This window comes from Odocoileus virginianus, chromosome 14, assembly GCF_023699985.2.
Source record: "Odocoileus virginianus isolate 20LAN1187 ecotype Illinois chromosome 14, Ovbor_1.2, whole genome shotgun sequence".
NCBI classification, from domain to species: Eukaryota; Metazoa; Chordata; class Mammalia; order Artiodactyla; family Cervidae; genus Odocoileus; species Odocoileus virginianus.
Genome location: NC_069687.1, coordinates 4,787,918 through 4,805,534, shown reverse-complemented (window position 1 = coordinate 4,805,534; position 17,617 = coordinate 4,787,918). Strand labels below are relative to the sequence as shown.

The window sequence follows — 17,617 nt, the reverse complement described above, 5'->3', positions numbered from 1 at the left end:
TTTGAGTGACTGAACTGACTGACCATGGTGCATTTGTCAAAATTAGAAATTAATATGGGCATAATATCATAAACTGAACCACAGACTATTAAGATTTCGTGTTTCCCCACTGATGTCCTTATCTCTTCCAGGATCCAACTGAGGCTCCATTTGCACTCAGTTTCAGGTCTTCAGTCTCTGCCAGTCTATTCCTGAGTGTTCCCCAAATCCTTCATTCCCCTGATGTTTTTGAAGACTGTTGGTCTGGTGTTTTGTAAAATGTCTCTCTATTGGATTTTTATGATGTTTCTGCAAGATCGTATTGAGGTTATGGATTTATAGGAAGAGTGCCCCAGAGGTGATGGACTGCTCTCTGCATGTAGAAAAAGAGGTGCTCAGTTTGGTGATATTAACCTCAGTCACTCGGTAAAGGTGTTTATGTGGGGTTTCTGCATTATGAAGTTACCATGTATCTCTATTTAATTTTGGGGAAGATACTTTGAGGTTAAATAAATATCTTTCTCCTGGAGTCTTTGCCCTTTAATACAAGCATTCACTGGGGAATCTTGCCTGCAATAACTTTGGCTATGGTTGTTCTAACCCTCATTTTCCATTTCCCCCACCTGTTCTACATTTATTTGTTGGAATTATTCTGCAAGGAATGCTTGTGATGTATTTATTCAATCATTTGTTTATATCACTATGAACTCATGAATATTTATTGGATTCTTTGTGTTACAATCCGATACTACCATTATTATGTGCTTTGTTGCTGAACTGTTTCAACCATGGTCATAGAGATCTTTATCAGTTCAGCTTCTGTATCCTTTTGACGTATCTCCATCCATCCTTGCCTTTCCTTCCTTCCCACCTCCATCCCTCCCTCCTCCTTTCCCTCCTGCCTACCTTTCTCCCTGCTTTCCCATCTTTCCTTCCTTTATTCCTTCCTTCCTGTCACTCTTCCTTTCTTTCGTTTCTGAGCGTTCTCTTACTTCAGGCCACCACAAAATGCTCCAGACTCATCTTATATTTTCCCTGCCCCGAACTAGCTTGGTTTTTAAAGCAGGGAGTAACTGGACAAGAGGTCAGTTTGGAAGGATCCCCTTTGTGGGGGATGATGGGTGTGTAGAGGGTGTGAGTGCTGTGATGACCAAGCTGAGGATGGTGAGGCTGAAGCCAAGCTGTGGCAGCCAGGAGCAGCTGGAATAAAGGGGGCCACAGACAGGGTGTAAGGGGAGTAGGACCCACAGGAGGCTCCCTGCTGTTTGGAATGAAAGAAGGGTTGGATGTGATGGGAAGCCTCAGAGATAACGGGTGGATGGGCAGCTCACGGGGCTGGAAGCACAGGAGGGGCTTCGCTCTGCTTTTCTGGCTTCCAGCAGCAGTGTTCCTGAACAAGTTTTCCTACTCTTTTCCTCTGGGCTGTTTTGGGGAGAGGAATGATATTTTCCTCTGCGTTGTCTCCTCAATTCTCCGGCTTCTCTTCTTTCTTCAGTCAGTTCAGTTCAGCCTCTCAGTCGTGTCTGACGCTTTGTGACCCCATGAACCACAGCACGCCAGGTCTCCCTGTTCATCACCAACTCCTGGAGTTTACTCAAACTCATGTTCATCGAGTTGGTGATGCCATCCAACCATCTCATCTTCTGTTGTCCCCTTCTCCTCCTGCCCTCAATCCTTCCCAGCATCAGGGTCTCTTCTAATGAGTCAGCTCTTCCCATCAGGTGGCCAAAGTATCGAAGTCTCAGCTTCAGCATCAGTCTTTCCAATGAATACCCAGGACTGCTCTCCTTCAGGATGGACTGATTCCATCTCCTTGCAGTCCAAGGGACTCTCAAGAGTCTTCTCCAACACCACAGTTCAAAAGCGTCAATTTTTCCGTGCTCAGCTTTCTTTATAGTCCAACTCTCACATCCATGACTACTGGAAAAACCATAGCCTTGACTAGATGGACCTTTGTTGGCAAAGTAATGTCCCTGCTTTTTAATATGCTGTCTAGGTTGGTCATAGCTTTTCTTCCAAGGAGAAAGTGTCTTTTAATTTCATGGGTGCAGTCACCACCTGCAGTGATTTTGGAGCCCAAGAAAATAAAGTTTGCCACTGTTTCCCCATCTATTTGCCATGAAGTGATGGGACCAGATGCCATGATCTTAGTTTTCTGAATGTTGAGTTTTAACTCTCCTTTCTTATCAGGACTTAGGTAAATCGGTTCACTTCTGACAAGGGAGGCACTTCTCAGGCAGCCCATGTGATTTGAGATGTGCAAAGAAGATGTTCCTTCTTGTTCCACTGGCGCTCTGGTGGGAACCAAGAGGAAGATGTCCCAGTTAAGGTAACTGCTCTCACAAAGCTGACAATCCTAGGATACAAGGGAATAAATAAACAATCTGGGTTATTCCAGATAGTGGGATAAGTATAACGCAGGTCATACAATGGGGTAATCCGATGGAAAGGGGCTGAGAGGGGAAGGGGAAGTGAAGTCGCTCAGTCATGTCCAACTCTTTGTGATCCCATGGACTCTAGCCTACCAGGCTTCTCTGTCCATGGGGTTTTCCAGGCAAGAGTACTGGAGTGGGGTGCCATTTCCTTCTCCAGGAGAGGGGAAGGGGCAGGGATAATTTTGGCTGAAGAGTCCCATTGAAGGTCCCATTAAGGAGGGGCATTGAGCTCAGATCTGCATGGAAGAGTCAGCCATGTGAAGATCCAAGGAAAGAACATTCCAGACAAAAGACTGGCTAGTGCCTGATCACCGAGAAGGGAGCGAGCTTGGGTGCACCCTTAGGAGCAGAGAGAGAATCCCAGTGGCTGGAAAACTGGGAGGGAGGGGGTTAGGCGGGGTTAGAGGGGAGACTGTGTGAGCTGCTGGGCCGCAGGAAGAGGATGAATCACACTCCAGGAGGAGTGGGAAGGCTTTTACCTGGAGGAGCCACATGCCCTGATTCCCTCCAGATTCTGTGGTCCTAGCATTGCAGGAAGGCAGGAGCAGATGCAGAAAGACAATCAGGTGAGAGGTGATGGGTTGGAACGCGGTTATAGAGGTGCGCACGAAGGGAATTGGGCATGTTGGGGTAACATTGTGCAGGCGAAACAGTAATGTTTGCTGACTCACATCAATGTATGGGCAAAACCACCACAATATTGTAATTAGCCTCCAATTAAAATAAATAAATTAATTTAAAATTTTTTAAAAAGAAAAGAAAATCAAGGTAGAAATCAAAGATGAAATCAGTCTTTTAAGCTTGCACAGCTGGGAGCTGGGGACAGCTTAGTGAGGAGGGAGAGACGTGGCAGGAGCCAGTTTCCAGTGGGGGAATAAAGAGTTTGATATATTAACTTGTGATGCTGATTAAAAACCCTCATGGAGATTTTGAGAAGCAGAACTAGTTCGGAGCTCACATGAAATATTAGTTTGTGAGTCGTCAGCCTGGGGGTGGAACTGAAAGCCTCGGGGCTGGAGACGATCAGCAGGAGAGACAGGGCAGCTGGGGACTGGCTCCTGGGTGCCTGAGTTTCATGCCTCCTGCAAGCACCGAATGTGGCTTGAGTTTCAGAGTCCCAGACCCCAAATGATGCTCTGTGCACACAGGTGGCCAATTTTATTAACATAAAACTAAAGTAATACGGACCTGATTGTAAAGAGAACATGCCCTCTACCTGGACTAAGATGGAGAAAAAAATGGAACAAAGTTACTGTAAAACCGAGGTCCAGTTCATGTCCACTATGAAACCGAAGCCCAGGAAACTGTCCGCGTGAACTTATCTGGTTGTCTCTGGGAATCAAGGGGCAACAGCAATGGTATTGAGCCTGTTCCTCAGACTTAGAACAGGCACAGAAGCCAAGTGACGAGGCTGGAGAAACACCGAAAACATATTTTCAGAAATACATCTGAAAACATATTTTCAGATAGGAAAGGGAAAGTGAGATGCATTCAATCTAACTCCTCTTAAAGGAAGCTTTGAAAATGAGATCGCTTGTTGTTTTTTCAGATCAGTAAGGATAACACGGGACCAGAAAAGTCTAACAAGAGAAGGGAGGTCTCAGTAAATAGCCAGGGGTGACTCCCGGGAGGGCGTGGGGATCTGGGCCACCATCTGGGAGCCACTGGGGACAGGTGTGTCACCCTGAGGGCTGGGCCAGCCTGGCAGGCCTGGAGGTGTGAGAGGGCAGCACTGGAGAGTCAGCATAAAGTAGGCAAAGGACATCTGCGCAAGTGTGGGTGGAATTGTTCTTCTGGCGTCTGTACCCCATGAAGGCATCTCCCAGGCAGTTGGTACAGAATCAAGACCTGGAGAGAACGCATGTCAGTGAAGAACTATTCAGGGTGAGGCAGGATGTGCAACACATGATCGGGAGTGGATTCAGCTGGCTCCATGGGGACCGCCTCCAGGAAGGATTACATCCCTCAGGGACACATAGGCAATGTTGCGTTGAGTGCTGAATGCCTTTGGCAAGATGAGAACTTCCAGATTGAATCCCTGTCACTGTGGGACACTTCCCAAGGTAAAATCTAGTGCGATGTGCTAGAACCACAAATGTCAGACTGGAAAGCTAAAAGAAGATAAAAGGGAGGGAGGCACTAAATTCTGGCAAATGGTCCTAACCTTCCGTTTCGTGGGGAAGGCAGAATGTAGCTTACGAAACACATCGCACTGTTTAGAAGCTCAGTTGAGCTTCAGTTCAGTTCAGTTCAGTCACTCAGTCGTGTCTGACTCTTTGCAACCCCATGAACCACAGCAGGTCTCCGTGTCCATCACCAACTCCTGGAGTTTACTCAAACTCATGTCCGTTGAGTTGGTGATGCCATCCAACCATCTCATTCTCTGTTGTCTCCTTCTCCTCCTGCCTTCAATCTTTTCCAGCATCAGGGTCTTTTCAAATGAGTCAGCTCTTCACATCAGGTGGGCCAAAGTATTGGAGTTTCAGCTTCAACATTAGTCCTTCCAATGAACACCCAGGACTGATCTCCTTTAGGATGGACTGGTTGGATCTCCTTGCCGTCCAAGGGACTCTCAAGAAGAACTCTCAGCTGAACTTAGGGGCAGATAAGCCACTAGAGGCATTTGGAGAAGAACTCTGATGTCCTAGACTATATGCTAAGCTAAGCCTGCATTACGGGAGAGAGACAAAAGTGATTTGAGAGTGAGGGCAGGTTCTCCTGAGATTCAGAGGGGTCTGACTTTGGAAGCACCAATGTGCTTGTTCTTGAGTCCGCTGAGGCTGGGTCTTGAGTTGGAATATGTGTCGGGATGAGGGGAAAGTGTCTGGTGGGGCAATGTTTATAGACTTACACTATTCCTCAGCAGGACAGGGTGGCAGCCACCACTGTGAACCAGGTGAACTCATAAGAGAAAGCAGAGGTGATGCCCTTAGACAGAGCCTGTCGCCCCTGGAAACCTGGGACTTGCAGGAAAGGGGGAGGTCAGGGAAATGGGGATTGAGAGTATTTGCAATACACAGATGCAGAGGAGGGGCCCCTTAAATGAGCTCTGGAGATGGGTGCATCATGGTTGCAAATTTCACCTTTGCAGAAGGTCCTACTGTGTGCTCAGTTGCTCAGTCGCTGTCCAACTCTTGGTGGCTCCATGGACTGTAGCCCATCAGGCTCCTCTGTCCGTGGGATTCTCCAGGCAAGAATACTGGAGTGGGTTGCCATGCCCTCCTGCAGGGGATCTTTCCAACTCGGGGATTGAACCTGAGCCTCTTGCATCTCCTGCATTGGCAGGTGGATTCTTTACTATTAAGCCACCAGGTAGAGATGTCTGAAATATGACTCTCTGGAAGGAAGAGATAGTGTACCTTTTTTTCCTTTCTTTCCAAGGTATGGTAAATGCATCGTGTCAAGACCAGGCATGAGGGGAGATTTGCCTGGGCTTGGATCACAAGTTGTGGAGTCCACATTCAGGTCTGGCTTCATGGACCTGCACTCGGAAGGGCTCAATACATGTTTTAATGGAGTATGCATGTGAACAGAGAAAAGAGAGACCTCTTTGTGATGTGGAGAACTGGCAAATGCGTGCAAAGTGCATGGCCTCCAACCCCTGCCATCCTGTTCACATATGGTGTTCCTGACACCCACGAGTGTAGCATTCCTGTGGACTCATGACACGTAGGATCTCAATTGTCTATACCTCATGATGTGCCACTAGTGTTGAGATGTCTTACGGTTCCAAAGAACTCTTCAGATTCTTTAAAGACTGAGGCTCATGCGGGCCATGGTGTTGGATGAACTCAACTTCTGTGGTCTTTTAACTTTTTATTTTGTATTGGGGTGTAGCCAGTTGATAATGTTGTGATAGTTTCAGGTGAACAAGGAAGAGACTCAGTCGTACATATACATGATCCATTCTCCCCCAAACTCCCTTCCCATCCAAGCTGCCACTCAACACTGAGCAGAATCCCATGTGCTATACAGTAGGTCCTTGTTGTTCATCTATTTTAAATACAGCAGTGTGTGCATGTCCATCCCACACTCCCTAACTATCCCGTCGCCCCACCCTTCACCCTGGTAACCAAAGTTTGTTCTCTAAACCTGTGAGTCTGTATCTGTTTTGTAAATAAGTTCATCTGTATAATTTCTTTTTAGATTCTGCATATAAGGGATACGGTATGATATTTCTCTTTCTCTGTCCGACTCAGTATGGCAATCTGTCTCCTGGGCATATATCCAGAGAAAAACATGGTCTGAAAGGATACACCTACCCCAGTGTTCATTGTAGCACTGTTTACAATAGCCAAGACATGGAAGCAACCTAAATACCTAAATGTCCTTTGACAGAGGAATGGATAAAGATATATTTGTTATGGTTGTTCAGTCACCCAGTCATGTCTGACTCTTTGTGACCCCATGGACAGCAGCATGCCATGCCTCCCCATCTCTCATCATCTCCCAGTTTGCCCAAGTTCACGTCTATTGCATCAGTGATGCCATCCAGCCATCTCTTCCTCTGACACCATCTTTTGCTTCTGCCCTCGATCTTTCCCATCATCAGGGACTTTTCCAATGAGTTGTCTGTTCGAATCAGATGACCAAAATACTGGAGCTTCAGCTTCAGCATCAGTCCTTCCTGTAAATATTCAGGGTTGACCTCTCTAAAGATTGACTGGTTGGATCTTCTTGCTGTCCAGGGGACTTTTAGGAGCCTTCTCCAGAACCACAGTTCGAAGGCAATGGAATATTACTCATTCTTTAAAAAGAATTAAATAATTCCAGTTGCAGCAACATAGATGGACATAGAGATGGTCATACTGAGTGAAGTAAGTCAGACGAGAAAGAGAAACCTCTTAGGTCTTGAAGTCTTCATGCCAGAGACGGGTAGACAACTCAGGTACAGCTGCAGAAGGGGGTTCAGTGTAGCCCAGGCACCTGAGAGGGACCCCAGGTTGAGACAGAACAAGCTAGAGTACTTTTTTCCTCATTTTAATTTCTTTAAACTTTAAAATTTTTTTCCTTAAAATATTTTTAGGCTTTACATTTTTTTCTTCAGTTTTTAGATTTTGTACTTGAATTCCTTTGGCTTAGAAATTTGTCATTTTCATTTCTTTAGATTTTAACTTATGAGTAAAGGGGAACTTAATCTTTGGATTTTAATCCCGAGAAGCTGTCGAGTGAGAGGGTTTATATTCAAACTTGAGGCATCTCCGCGCTGTAGACATTTTCTTGTTGTAGTTCAGTCTCTCAGTTGTGTCCAACTCTTTGTGACCCCGTGGACTGCAGCACGCCAGGCTCTCCTGTCCTCTGGTATCTCCTGGAGTTTGCTCATATTCATGGCCACTGCACTGGGGATGCTATCTAACCATCTCATCCTCTGCCACCCTCTTCTTTTGCCTTCAATCTCTCCCAGCATCAGGGAGCATCAGCTTTTTTAATGAGTTGGTTCTTTGCATCAGGTGGCCAAAGAGCTGGAGCTTCAGCTTCAGCATCAGTCCTTCCAGTGACTATTCAGAGTTGATTTCCTTTAGGATTGACTGGCTTGATCTCCTTGCAGTCCAAAAGACTCTCAAGAGTCTTCTCCAATACCACAGTTGGAAAGCATCAGTTTTTTAATGCTCAGCTTTCTTTATGGTCCAACTCTCACATCTGTACATGACTACTGGAAAGACCATAGTAGTTGCTTTTGTTGACATTTACTTTCTTCTACCACCTTGCCTTGCCCCCATGTGTGATTTCAGTGTCTTTGCTCACGAGGTGCACACACGTGCCTGCACCCCAATCATGCTGGGCCACTTTGCTTCGCCTGAATAGACTCACTTCGTGCCTTTGCAGACACCGCCCCCTGTCTCTAGAGTACCTTTCACTGCTCCTTGCTGCAAACTCAAGGCCCATCTCACTCACAGAGAATTGCTTTTCCTCTCAGCCACCTGTGCTCGCTGCAGGTGGAAATGGAGGTTACCTTGGCTGGGAGTCTGCAGCTCTGCATTCCCTTGGCAAACACACAAACAGAGCGATAAAAATCACAAAAGTACAACTAACTGCGGTTCTGTACCTGCTCTGTTAGCCACGTTTACCGTGATTCTGAGGCAGCACAATGGAGCTTACATTCAAGTCTCCTTCTCCCACACACCTGAATGAGAAAACCAAGTCAGCATCTTTTAAACCATAGGCCACATAGTCAAAACTGTACATCATTTTCCATTCATTTAAAAACAGAAGTCACTAGGATGGTATAAAAGTGATGTGTTGTGCTGTGCTAAGTCGCTTCAGGCGTGTCCACCTCTTTGCAACTCCATGGACTGTAGCCCACAGGCTCCTCTGTCCATGGGGTTCTCCAGGCAAGAACACTGGAGTGGTTTGCTGTGTCCTCCCCTCTGTGATCTTCCCAACCCAAGGATTGAACTCGCGTATCCTCTGTCTCCTGCATTGGCAGGCGGGTTCTTTACCACTAGTGCCCCCTGGGAAGCCCATAAAAGTGATAACCAGTGTCTTTTTAACTGATGATGACCACTTCTGGCATCATTGAAGCCTGGCCTTCATCTCTGCCTCATCCCAAGTCTGTCCCAGCTCGAAAGTGGTTACATATATCACGGGCACTGCAATTCTCCAGTTTACAAAGTGTCACCTTTCTTTCTAGAGGCCAGATGTTGTGCGAGCTCTGACTGCCCCAGTCCAGGGCCCCTTTTGGTATTGATGTCTCTGCTGTGTTGAAGAGTTGAGTCTGCTTTTCCGTCTCCCTCTGCACTCTGTCCAGCCTGTGTGCACAAGGACCAGTTTCCCTGCGTCTTGCTATTTGTTCTGGTCAGTGGTTCTGGGGCAGAGGTTCCCACTTGTGGGATCTCAGTGTCTTGGTTACTTCCTGCCCTGAAGCCGTGGTTCCTTTTAATGCAGCTGCCCTCTGGGCTTCGGAAGCCCCCCTCCGCTGAGCCTTTGGGTCTCCCTGGTGCCCTCAGCCCAGCGGTGCTCCAGCCTCCCTTGTGGATTTCTTTCACTTGGCCCACATCCACATCTCATAGGCGGTGGTGGCTCAGATGGTAAAGAATCTGCCTGCAATGCGGGAGACCTGGGTTCAACCCCTGGGATGGGAAGATCCTCTGGAGAAGGGAATGGCAACCTGCTCCAGTGTTCTTGCCTGGAAAATTTCATGGATGGAGGAGCCTGGATGGCTACAGTCTCTAGAGTGACAAAGAGCTGGACATGACTGAGCAAGTAACAAGGGGCTTCCCAGGTGGCATTAGTGGTAAAGAACCCACCTGCCAATGCAGGAGACGTGAGGGACATTGGTTTGATCCCTGAGTCAGAAAGATCCCCTGGAGGAGGGAATGGCAACCCACACTAGTATCCTTGTCTGGAGAATTGCATGGACAGAGGAGACTGGTGGGTTACAGTCCATGGAGTCGCAAAGAATTGGACCCAATTGAGCAACTTAGCATGCATGAGCAACTAACATACATCTCTGTAGACACTCCTCCATTAACTTTGCTCAGTTGACTTATTCACATGCTCGTTCTTGTTGGGACCCAGGCTGAGATAACTTGAGAATAATAACAAGTGATAATAAATTATAGCAAAGGGAGGTAAACTGCCTTGAGACCTCAGTTTTCATTTCCTAGTGACGCATGATGGAGCACCACAAGCCTAGCAAAGTTTAGAACAAAGCCCATTCATAATGTGAACATCAGAAGCCCACACTCAGCACAAGACTGAGATCAAGGTGCTGTCCTGGCCGGTGGGCTGGCGCACTCAGGTTGACGACACAATTCAGTCTTTGTGGTTGTAGGACTGAGGTCTCCACTCTTTTGCAGCTTGTTGACTTGGGGTTGCTCCCGGCTCCAGAAGCAGAGCACACTCCTTGCCACTCGACCTTGTCTGTCTTCACAGCCAGGGATGGAGAGTTCCTCTTGCATCAGATCCCTCTAACTTTGAAAAGCCACATTTGTCTTATGGCTCACCTGATCAAGCCACCTGCACCGTATAACAAACCTCATCACTTGTGGAATGTCCCCCCACATCCACAGGTCCCTTCTAAGAGGAGGGGATTCTACCAGGGGATTCTATTACTGGCTTACCAGTGGGTCACATTAGGATTCTGTCCACCACACCCTTGACGAGTCCTGGTTGGATCGTCAGTTGCTCAGTTTTCCTGTGCCAGTGACACGTGTCCCTTGGATTCACAGTCATTTCCTTGGAAAGCTACAGGTGCACCCAGCTGCCTTCCGGATATCTATCTTAGTGTTTGTGTGCACCAGATTCCTATCTAGAGACCCGCTGCCCTCTCAGGAGTATTTAGAAAGGAGTGGGGTGGTTTTTATTCTCATCATCACTAGGGGAGGTCCGGGCATCAGGCCAACTTCAGCCAAAGATGCTGGATACTCTCTACTGATGCAAGGGAGAGCCCTGCATGACCGTGAGATGGTTAGATAGCATCACTGACTTGATGGACATGAATTTGAGCAAACTCTGGGAGATAGTGAAGAAGAAACTGCAGTCTGTGGGGTTGCAGAGTCAGACACAACTTAGAGGCTGAACAACGACAAGCATGGTTTCTCGGGGGAGAACACTGTGCCAGAGATGAGGTTTCTGCTTAGTGAGTTATGACACTCCAGCTGTTCCTGAGAAAATATTTCCAGGCTGTATTTTGGACAAAACTGTTGCCTCTCTTTGCATGAGGTGGTTATTTTTCATATAGCATTTTAGATAAATGGGAATCCTGAGGGGAAAACAGCCCCTAAACGACACCAGTAACAGAGGCTTGGGACTCAGGCTCGAAACTGAAAATGAGTCTAGAAGAGTTTCTCCATGGTTGACAGAGGAAAATAAGAACCATCCCATCACTGCCAGTACTGAGTCTTTCAAGATGAATGTGGTGTCTGAATAGACTGGCCCTGCCCCCAGTCAAAGTAGCTCTGACTGTGCTATTCTGGGGGTGCTGTGCAGTGCTAAGCCACTCAGTCCTGGCCAATTCTTTGCAACCCCATGAGCTGCAGCCTGCCAAGCTCCTCAGTCCAAGGGGATTCTCCAGGCAAGAATACTGGAGTGGGTTTCCATGCTCTCTTTCAGGGGATCTTCCTGACCCAGGGATGGAACCCAGGTCTCCCACATTGCAGGCAGATTCTTTACTGTCTGACCCCCGGGAAGCTCATTTTGGGAGGAGGATGGTGCAGATCCAATGCACTGATGAATCCTATGGAGTTTCCTTTTTCAGTGTCTCTTCAATCTGTCTCCTTTAATACTATTGCTTCACGGCCCAGTTCCCAACAACTGTTTCTTGATCTCACACTGTGTGCCGGGTACCAGCCTGACTATTTCCTGTTTAAGACTTAACTTTATGGCTTGTTTAGTTTCTCTCTCCAAGGCTAAGCCTATTCCAATTAATTCTTCATTCTGACAACCTCAAATAACATCAGGTTATTGATCAAAACCCTTCAGTACTTTTCCTGTGCCTCTTTTGGTTCCAGTCCTAGCAGGTGAGATCCACTCCTCTTCAATCTGATTCCAAACCACCCTTCATGTCTGGTCCCTGACCCCTAGCCCACTACTGCTCCAGAAAAACCAGCGTCCCTGGGCTTGCTTTCCTTTCTACTCTGTTCAATTTACATATTCTCCTAAAATGCTTCTCTCACTCTGCCCATTGAAGAGAAACTCATCCTAGGAACGCCTTAGTAAATAATTTGTTGAAAGCTATGGTTTTTCCAGTAGTCATGTAGGGATGTGAGAGATCGACCATAAAGAATACTGAGCCCTGAAGAACTGATGTTTTGGAACTGTGTTGTTGGAGAAGACTCTTGAGGGTCCCTTGGACGGCAAGGAGATCCAACTAGTCCATCCTAAAGGAAATCAGTCATGTATGCTCATTGGAAGGACTGATGCTGAAGCTGAAACTCCAACACTTTGGCCACTTGATGTGAAGAGTCAACTCATTAGAAAAGACCCTGATGCTGGGAAAGATTCAAGGCGGGAGGAGAAGGGGATGACAGAGGATGAGATGGTTGGATGGCATCACTGGCTCAATGGACATGAATTTGAGCACACTCCAGGAGATGGTGAAGGACAGGGAAGCTTGATGTCCTGCAGTCCATGAGGTTGCAAAGAATCCGACATGACTTAGCAACTGAACAACAGCAATATATTTTTATGGTTTTCCCTAAAAAGGTATAATTTATCCCCTATTGAGGTGGGGAGGGCCTTACTTCTGCTGTATGTTTCCATGTGGATGGGTTTGCTTCGGATGCATTCGCATCAAATATGTGTCACGTGAATCAGTCACATTCAAGGAGATTAAGATAAAGCCAGAAAGTCTCTTCTTACCCTGACTCAAACTTATCAGTAAGATTCCAAGGGAGGTCAGAACCACTCCCTAATTGTTTAAACACAGAGCTGACACGATGCATAAACCCAGTTTGAGGCGATCATTATCTTTGCCGGCTCTCAGGGAACTTCTGCTGTCCACTTCCTATTTTGCCTCTGTCTGAGTGAGTGACATTTACAACCTTTAATCACAGGAATGAGTGGGGAGCTGTGCTTGCCTCGCAGGGTGATGTGAAGCTTGATGGAAATGCCAGTCAGAGAGAGTATTACTACTTCTACCCTCTGAATTTTCTTATTCTGGCTTAACCTACTTCCATTAAACATACTCTCTACAGTGAACTTCGGGTTGGTAACTGCTTCATGTAGCTTCCATCGCTGTTGCTTTCTTGCTTTCCGGTCGCTCGGTCGTGTCCTGCTCTTTGCCATCCCGTGGACTGTAGCCCGCAGGCTCCTCTGTCCGTGGGATTTCCCAGGCTGGAATACTGGAGTGGGTTGCCATTTCTTACTCCAGGGGACCTTCCCGACCCAGGGATCCAGCTTGGCCCTCTGGCATTGGCAGGTGGATTTTTTTGCCGCTGCACCACCTGGGAGGGGATTGGTGAGCACACAGGTATCTGAAACAGCTTTGGGCTGCAGAGACTTTGGCAGGACATAGAGTTTCATTTATTAGTTAGAGATGAAGCTTGCAGTCTAGACTTTTGGATGGAACTGGCCACTGTCTTTTGTGTGTGCTCTTAAGTGGTAAGACATTCCTGGTGGCCCAGTGGTACAGAATCTGCCTACAATGCAGGAGCCAAGGGTTTGTTCCTTGGGTCAGGAAGATTCCCTGGAGAAGGAAAGGGCAACCCACTCCAGTATTCTTGCCTGGAGAATCCCATGGATGGAGAAGCCTGGACGATTACAGTCCATGGGGGTGCAAAGATCCAGACATGACTTAGTGATGAAACAACAACAACAAAGTAATGACCCTCATAAACATATAAAATTAACACATCTCAAGGATTTTATTCAGCACCTTAACTAATCAGGAGATCAGTGTGATGTTATAACTGGTTCAGAGGAAGATTAAAATAATCACGTACATTCACACATGTATAGACCATCAAGAAAAAAGGAATATAGAAATGCATTTAAGCATAGATACAAAATTGATCAATATCCACAGTCCAATAATCTAGCATGTCTCCACCAGACAGAACGTGCTTTACATGGACAAGAGCCATCTTCATTATTGTTGGCTGTCCACCACTTACATAGTCGCTTAATAGCTCAAAGCCAATGAAAGATGCCCTAGACAGTAATTAAATTCGCTTATTTCGATGTCCTCTATACTTTTTTCTGACGTTGTATTTTGAATGCTGCCTTTGGACTCTGCTTTGATATCCTATGTAATTTTGCCTGTAGAATTGAAATGCTTGCATTTTTGTATATCTAATTCTCAAGTAGTTAAGTGATCTTAGCAATTAGAATAACTGTGTTTCACACAGTATTCTTTTTGACCTTACAGCATGTGGGATCTTAGTCCTGGCCAGGGTTGAACCTCTGCCCCAAGTAGAGGGCGCTCAGGGTCTTAGCCACTGGATCACCAGGGAAGTCCAACACAGATGCTTCTGTTGGCTAACATCATGACTTTTACTTACTTCAACTGTTGCTGCTGTTCAGTCACGAGTCGTGTCTGACTGTTTGCCACCTCAGGGACTGCAGCACGCCAAGCTTCCCCGTCCTTCACCATCTTTCAGAGTCTGCTCAAATTCATGTCCATTGAGTTGGTGATGCTACCTAACCATCTCATCTTCTGCTGCCTCCTTCTCCTTTTATTTTCAATCTTTCCCAGTATCATGGTCTTTTCCAATGAGTTGGCTCTTCACATCGGGAGGCCAAAGTATTAGAGCTTCAGCTTCAGCACCAGTATTCAATTGGATGTATTTGTAATTAGTACAAAATACATCCAGGCTAGGATAACAAAGCAGTTTGGGATTTCCTGCTCCAACCTACACAGAACATAAAGTCACTGATGGAAGCTGGTAGGGAAACCCTCATGGAGGTCACGAGATTTGTACCTCTCTTTCTGAATGGCCACATGCCCTTGAACAACTCTTTTGAGTTATGCTGGATTTTGGCCTGTTCATCAGTATAAGAAACGTGTTTTCAAACTTGGGGTTCTTCAGCACCAGATTCAGTGATCCTCTAATGTTTTCACAGTGAGTCCTGAACATGAGCCTAGTCTTCAACAAATGTGGGCACCTCTGGCCTAGGATCATTAGAGACACCCTCAAGACTGGTGCACCCATCAGCTGAGTCCTTTCTTCTCCCATCAGTTTCTCACCTTTGCTAGATGTGTGTGCTGTGTTAGCTGCTCAGCTGTGGCTGACTCTTTGCCATCCTATGGACTGGAGCCCACCAGGCTCCTCTGTTGGTGGGATTCTCCAGGCAAGAATACTGGAGTGGGTTGCATTTCCTCCTCCAGGGGATCTTCCTGATCCAGGGATCGAACCTGAGTTTCCTGCCTTACAGGTGAATTCTTTACCCTCTGAGCCACAGGGAAGCCAACTTACCCAGATACTCCTCCTCAAAAGGACTGAGAGCAAAATAATTACTAATGGATACTGTTTCTCCCATTTAAGGGAAGAACGTGCAATGCCACTAACTCAGAAACAGGAAACAAAAGAGCCCATCCCCAGCTGTAATTCATACCTTCCAGATCACCGATTCCATCAGCTCTCTCACTGGCAGAACCAAAGTCTTCTGAACGCAAACTCTTTCCCACCCTTTCTGAACACAACACTTTACACTTGTTGTCTATTTTAAGACCTCGGGATTCAGTTGTTTCATTTTATAGAACAGGGGACTGACTTTCTGAGATTAAAGACACTTGCTCAGAGTCCAGACTGCTGGCTGAACTAAGAATGTAGGGTCGTGATGAGGAGATTCGGACATCTGCTCAGTGCAAACGTTAATGCTTACAGGCGGAGCCTGCTGTGCGTTGTTTTCATAAGCCTGCTGACTTAAGAAAAAATGAAAATCCCAGGCCAAGGGAAGTTAGAGCCTCTGGGATGCAGTTCTCCCACCCTCCTCCCACCACTTTCTTGTCCAGAAACTGCTCTCCTGTCGGACAGGTGAGAGCGAGGAGAAGAAAGCGCTCAAGAGCTCACAGCATTATGAACAAATACGCCATGACTGAGAGCTGTACTGCCAAGTAACTTAATTGCTTAAAATATCTCAAATGCTTAAAAAAATTACCACCTCTCCTAATTCAGGGCTTCCCTGGTGGCTCAGATGGTAAAGAACTCCCTGCAATGTAGGAGACCTGGGTTTAATCGCTGGGTGGGAAAGATCCCCTGGAGAAGAGAATGGCTACCCGAAACAGTAGTTTTGCCTGGAGAATTCCATGGACCGCGGAGCCTAGAGAGCTATCAGTCCATAAGTTCGCAAAGAGTCAGATGTGACTGAATGACTAACACTTTCAGATCCTAATTAGAATTGTGATATAGAGAGTTGACTGACGGTCATATCTATTATATGTTACAGGTCTTCCAGCACATTATCCAGATTATCAGCTTCTCTAAGCTGTCTAAGCACCACGTTGTTGCTGAGAAAGTACAAAATGACCACTCCCTACAGACCCCAAGCTTGACCTCTGACCCCAAGCTTGACCACTGACCCCAAGCTTGGTCATCAGCATGGCAATCAAGAAGAGCAATAAAAAACGTTTTCACATTCAGAACTGGAAAAAGGACTGGGGCAGAATACTAAACATGTTTTTAATAAATTTTGAGTGGCAGGCTGTCTGCTTCTAGAAAAATATAAAAATCTCTTTGTCAAAGGAAGAGAACAACATTGCAAAGGCACTGACTTGCTTATAAAGCATGTGTTGTGTTGGCAGATTTTTTTTCTCCATGATGACATTATCCTGATTGGACATATACCAAAAATCATTTTTGTCTTCTTGGAATCATGAAACTAGATTTAAAAAATCATCTTAGGTTGTTGGCCTTTTAAAAATTAAGCTGAAATTCTGAAGGGTTGTTTACTCAGCTTCACACCTTGCTTGTAGATTGCCCCGTTTTCAGACCTTCTCTTGTCTCTCTCTTTGCTGTGTGACCTTGGGCAAGTTGCTTAACATCTCTGTGCTGAGTTTCTCATCTGAAAATGGCGATAACAGTAGTTTTGTCTGGATTGGTTGCTGTGAGAATTTAATGTTAGCACACAACAAATGCTCAATAGATGCTTTTGGAGATAAATGTCTTTTCTTACTTAAGGTAGGTGAAGAGAACAATCTTAGATTTAAAAGAGAGTGCTGGGTGGTGGTATTGAAGTTTACAGAGCAAACTACAGCAGTGTTGCTGCTTCGTAGCATCGTGTGCATCTGGGAAACCAGGCTGACACAAAGTCAGGATCACACCCACAGGTTTACTGGATTATAAGTAGCTACCTGTTGCCACTGGTCTTTCACTGCAGATTTCCTGGCAAGCAGGATAGAATTCCTTTGTTCAAGGAACACAGTAGCATTAACAACTCTGCGTGGATCAACTGTACTTATTTTCTCCAGTTGTTTGGAGATTAGGACATTCATACAAACGACTATCAGGGTGAAAACTAGGAACCCTTAAGTGAGGATAAATGCAAACATGAGAAGATGTGAGTCCTAGATGAAACCACAGTGAGCACAGGTTGACAAGGATCTGACCCATCTTTTCTCAGAGTAATTCTCAGCCACTGCTGAGCGAGGACCTCAGTGCATCCTGAGTGGCTAAATTAATGAAGCAGAAATCAGGTTATAAATCATCTCTCTAATTTGGAAATTTCATCAAGTTTGATTTCTTACTGATTGCTCATCATTCATGAATCCAAAATTGTTGACAAAAATTAATTTACAAACAATGCATTGATCATAAAATTTA

The 17,617-nt window shown here is 46.0% G+C and overlaps 1 long non-coding RNA gene across 1 annotated transcript in view; it reads left to right on the top strand.

The window, feature by feature from the left end:
- Positions 1 to 16,583, top strand: part of LOC139038229 (uncharacterized) — a 46,660-nt gene extending 30,077 nt beyond the window's left edge. The window contains exons 3-4 of the long non-coding RNA XR_011491166.1: positions 2,170 to 2,308; positions 16,245 to 16,583. This is a non-coding gene — a long non-coding RNA (uncharacterized lncRNA). The remainder of the gene's footprint in view (positions 1 to 2,169; positions 2,309 to 16,244) is intronic.
- Positions 16,584 to 17,617: the final 1,034 nt, after the last annotated feature.